Source organism: Haematobia irritans, chromosome 2 (genome assembly GCF_050003625.1).
Source record: "Haematobia irritans isolate KBUSLIRL chromosome 2, ASM5000362v1, whole genome shotgun sequence".
Lineage (NCBI taxonomy): Eukaryota > Metazoa > Arthropoda > Insecta > Diptera > Muscidae > Haematobia > Haematobia irritans.
Window position 1 is genome coordinate 104,150,910 of NC_134398.1, and position 5,528 is coordinate 104,156,437.

The 5,528-nt window shown below is 34.7% G+C and overlaps 1 long non-coding RNA gene across 1 annotated transcript; it reads left to right on the forward strand.

Moving 5' to 3' along the window:
* The first annotated feature begins 947 nt into the window (after positions 1–947).
* LOC142223601 (uncharacterized) lies at positions 948–3,897 on the forward strand. The gene is made up of 4 exons (XR_012718815.1): positions 948–1,034; positions 1,122–2,213; positions 2,296–2,993; positions 3,062–3,897. It is a non-coding gene; the product is annotated as an uncharacterized LOC142223601 (long non-coding RNA).
* The last annotated feature ends 1,631 nt before the right edge of the window (positions 3,898–5,528 follow it).

A 5,528-nucleotide genomic window follows, 5' to 3' on the forward strand; every position in this document is an offset into this window, starting at 1 on the left:
TCGGTCCATAAGCCTACACAAGCGTTGGGCCGCATTACATAGCCCAAATGGCATCACTCTAAATTGATATAATGGGCGACCGGGAATGGTAAACGCTGTGTAAGGCTTACTTTCCTCGTCCAATTCAATCTGCCAAAAGGCATACTTTAAATCCACACTACTTATATAATATGTTTCATCTATTCTGCTGAGAATTCCGTCTATATTTTGAAGGGGGTACGCGTCCTTCACTGTTAATTTATTAAATTTCCGGGCATCCAGGCAGAAACGATTCTTACCAGGTTTCCGAACTATAGTGGTACGGTTACTCCATGGACTTTGACTCTCCTCAATAACTTTCAAACGTAACATTTTGTCAACCTCTTCATATACTAATGCCTGTACCGCTGGAGACATAGGGTAATGTCGCTCCTTGAATGGCACCGCACCCTCAATTAATGTATGGAATGTTTCTCCAAATTGGTTTGACCTAGGCCTTTCTCTTCAAACGCGTTGAACTTCGAAACGATTTCTTTTAATTTTTTCTTTTGTTCATCATTCAAATCGTGTGGATTCAGTTTATAGTTTTCATTTTCATTAATCATATCCTTTTGAATTTTCTCTACATTTATTTCATCTATTTTTACTATATCGGGGGCTAATTGATATAGCCTGCAAAAATCTATTCCAAGATATAGTTCCTGGTCCAAATCTGGACACAAGTAAATTTCCAAATTATTTCTAATATCCTTGTATAAAATATCTAATCTTACTTTTCCTATAATACTATATTCCTTTCCTCCAGCTGCTCGTACATTTGACCCAAGATATTTAATATTACACCCTAATTTATCTATTAGCTCCCTACAGCCCTTCCCTAGGATCAGCGTTTTGACTAACCCGTCTTATCGAATCTAAAAGCATTCTAACCGCTTTCTTTTTCTCCGCAAATTTGATTCGCACTTTAGGTGGTGATTTCAGTTTCTTCGGATTTATTTCGCTTTCAAATATTATGGATTTAACCCTGTAATAATTTTCTTGACGGACATCAAGAGGTAGATAATGACGCATTTCTGGCTCAAACTCAATGTTATTTGCTTTATATAACCCATTAACAATTTTCCTATTACTGTCCTTTTCAGATTTCTCATTTCTTTCCCTTATTTTTCGGATGTGGGGTGATTCGGATTCGGACGTGGCCCCCCTATTTGATCCACGCCCTGATTCGGGTTTCCCTTCTGGCAGGATGGACATTTGGGTGTAATCGTCCCGGGTTTACCACACCTATAACAAAACAATCCCCTCACGGTTGAATCACAATCCCTAAATGTATGGCCTTGTTTCTGACAATTCCAACATATTAAAGTTGGTTTTGCTTGACGATTATATTGAATTGCGGCGATTTCCTCACATTCGGGAAGATCGTATTCATGCTCGGACGGACATTCGCCATATAATTCATTAACCTGCCTCATTTGTCGAGGCGGAGGTAGATTCCTAATTTCCCGCCTAGGAAAGTTCTTTTCTGCCTGATTGCACTCGATTCTTAATTGCTCAACCGATGACACCTGTATTGGATATACAATCCTCCCGATGCTTTCCTTAACGTTCTTCTTCATTATATTCATCATGTCATGTCAGCCGGACCGGATACGACTAACGGAAAATCGCGTATGACTTCATTCCATGGGATGCCATACTGCTCCTGATAATATTCCAGGCGGTACACAAATTCCTCGACACCCATGCCGTTCGAACTTCCATCAAATTTCAACCCTAGTTTATCTATCCTTACCCGTATACCATCCCGATTCACCTCACCGTTCCTATTAATATTATTCGACCCTGAAAGGTTGTTACCACCATTTGGAAGACCTTGAGCATTCGGCGAATTTCTACCCGAGGGATTACCAGACCCATTGGAAGAAATGTCGGTGGATCTATTTTGGTTTACGGTAAGTTCTGTCAGCCTTTTAACCGCCTCCGATAATTCACCTATTGTCCTCTTTAAATCTCCCATTTCCTGTTGTACCATCTGAACATTATTTTCGAGGAAACCCTGTCTGCTAATAACCTCATTATCTTCATGTCTCGTTGGCCCATTTCCACTTGCCGTATTGGTTCTTGCCTGGCCATTCCGACTCGCAGCTCCTGATCCGTCCATTTCAGTGATAATCGTCTGGGACAAATCGGTGATTTGGCTATTAATACTTGTCTCTTGATTTGGCATATTGGTAAGCAATTTACTCCTTTTCTCTTCACTTACTATCAATGATTTATTTGAATCAAAAATTTCTGGTATCCTTCTTTTTTTAGATTGGGACCGAGTCTGTATATTCATAACTCTAAAGTGACTCAGAAAAATGGCTTTTATCTCCCTCCGATACTACAACACAACTCAACAGCAATCGACAAAAAAAATGAACATATAACATCATGGGGTTTACGTGAAAAGTGATGTGTGCGGAATTTTTACTTGGCTTTCCAAAGAACACTTTTTTCTGAATCTGTGAAATCATACATTACTACAAAAAAAAGGTATCAATTGTGCACTGGCCTTTCCCCATTAGATCACCAGTTACGGATCACAAATATCTGGTACTACGGACCCCTAATTTCCACTTAGAGCGGTTATCAGAATATTTTATAAATCCGGACACATGCTATAAACTGTACCCAATAAACACAGGATGAGCGTTTTTCAAATGCAACAACTTTTCAGTTTGAGGGTAAATATAATTTTCAACATAAATTCAACTTGACTTGGAATAGCACATCTTCAATACATCGTCAAATTGTTTGCGAATTACTTCCAATTTGCCAAAATGTTGACGAAATCTTTGAAAAGGTGTTGAAGATAATATGAGAAAACTTTGTCAAAACACTACCCTAAAATGCAACGAAAAAACCATGTGGTTTTCAATACTTATTTGTGCAACGAAGTTCGTGGTCAATTGCAAGAAATAAAAAAATGGAAAATTTTAGACAAATAACCAAATAGTTTATAAAAATAGGTAAGTGAAAATAAAAAATGAAATAAAACTTTAAGGAAGTCACTAAATGTATGTATATCTCTTTGTAGAAAGCTAAAATTATGGATTCTACGTTCTTGAAAACATTAAAAAGCTGACCGATGAAAAAATGGTGGACAATTAACTGGAACTGCTTCAAAAAGTTTATAATAATTGGTACGTCAATATGAAAAACTAAATCAACACTTTAGAGAAGTCACTAAATCTAAATCTCTTTGGAGAAAACTAAAATCTTTGGATGCTACATTCTTGCAAACATTAAGAAGCTGACCAAAGAAAAATGAGTGGCTTATCGACAAGAAAAAGTTTCCAGAAACATTACAAGTGCAACTAATTAAATTGTTAAAAACAACAAATTGTTGAAATCAACAACTTCTGGATGAAAATGTGCATCACATCGTCAGTTTAATTCATATGCTATTATCAGTTTAAAATGGATATTTTGTGAATTCCTTCTGCTGGAAATCAATTCTAACACGCGGTCCAGTACGTTCCTAATTTCAAATTGCCCGCATGTTAATAAATTTTAATGCTGTTTTATGACACCAAAAGGAAGGAAAGCGAATTATCGATGCAAAAGTGTTTACTAATAATGTTTAAGATATTTAAAGTTTTGTTGTTTGTTTTTTTGTTCTTATTTGTTGATATGTTTAATAAGATTATTATTTATCAATTGGTATTGTAGTGTATTATGTAGTGTAGTGTATTATTGTATATTTTATTTTGATGAAAATGAATAAATTATACAAAATTCATAGAATTTTGGCTTTGACTTTCAATTTGAAGTGGGGATATCATTTATACAAATTTAGGTTGAAAAGTATTTGCAACGATGTTAATTTTGAATTTGACTCGCATCGAAAATTGTTTGACAAATTATTGAGTAGCGATGCATTTCAATTTGAGGATAACACTTGAGATATTATTGCTAATGTGTTGAATTTCGCTGTTGAGGGTAATGTCTGTTTTTTGTTGAGAACGCGATTTTCTCAACAATTTCTCAACTTGAATATTACCCTAATCCTTTAAAAAAATGTTTGAAAAATTGTTGAAATTTAGCATTTTTCAAACGTTTGTGTTTATTGGGTAACTAATATTACCCACTAAAAACATATACAGCAAACAAAGTGCTTACACCAGCGTTGCCAAAATTGTTTCACCAAAAACCGCTAGATTTGCCCAAAAAATAGCTAAAAAAAGCTAAAAAATGCTTAAAAAATAGCTAGAAAAAAAGCTAAATTTTTTTGTATCAAAAGTCACAATTTTGATTGAAATTTAACAAATTTAAACACTTAAAATGCATATTATTTTCATTTTAATTCCACTTCTGTGAGACTGTAACAATATCTAAGGCATATTAGCTCTGTTTGCGTATTCGATACATTTTGATTACTATCACAAATTTTTTCCTTCGAAAAACATTTTCTATTTTTGAACGCTATTTTGGTTTGTGGTTAAGATGAAAAAACTCCTCACATTTAAAGACTATTTCATTAATTCTTCCTTCTTTCATGAAAACATACCCATTTTTAAGTTGAGTCACTTAATTATAAGGACAAAACTACTTTATCGTCTTTTGGACAAGGAAAACAGTTTATATAAGAGAAATTCACAAATGCTATTATAACCAAAATTCGCGTTCGTATTTTAAGTAGATGAAATCTTTGGCCTCACGACAATATTTTTTCAGTGCACAAAGCAATTCACATCTACTATTTTAATTTAGTAATATCGCAATAACTTTAGAATATTATAATAACATAAAAAGGATAAACGAGTCAAATGCTAATATTCCCAATAATTTACTGACAGTTTATCTAACAAATTTGTATGGTAATAGTAGATTTAAATTTTACGATAACTTTTATGAATATGATGAAAAAACTTTACAACAAGGTGTATTTGCTACAAAAATGCCCGCATAATGGCTGGAATCATTATTAATGTTTCAACTGAGCTTTGAAATATGTGGAAACCCTTATTCTTGCAGCAAGGCTGAGATAAAAACGCCGTTTTATCCATATTTCAATAGAAACATGTCGAAAATAAAAAAGCCAAAAATAGCTAAAAGGGTCATGAAAAAAAGCCAGAAAAAAGCTAAAAGCTAAATGCATTTTTTCCCGCTAAACGTCTTCAAAAAAAGCCAAATCTAGCGGGAAAAAAGCTAAATTGGCAACGCTGGCTTACACCTATATCTACTAATAGGTATGCCACTTCATCTCCCTGTTCTGAATTATTCACCTACTCCTTCATCTATCGTTCAAAACCTCGATTTTGGTATCACTGACTTTTGAATTTTCCAAAAACGGTTACGAAAAGTTCGAAATTTTAAACTTTCGAATCCGGTTTCAGTGTTGGGCTATTATCTTTCTAAACTAGTGGCTATTGCTTTGTGCTTCGGTGACATACACTACATTTTCTAACGCGGTATTGACGATACCGGATCTCTTTACCATTGGGCGCCATATTGTTACGGTGACCTATTGTGCGGCTGAAAGAAATGATTTCGGGCACCAG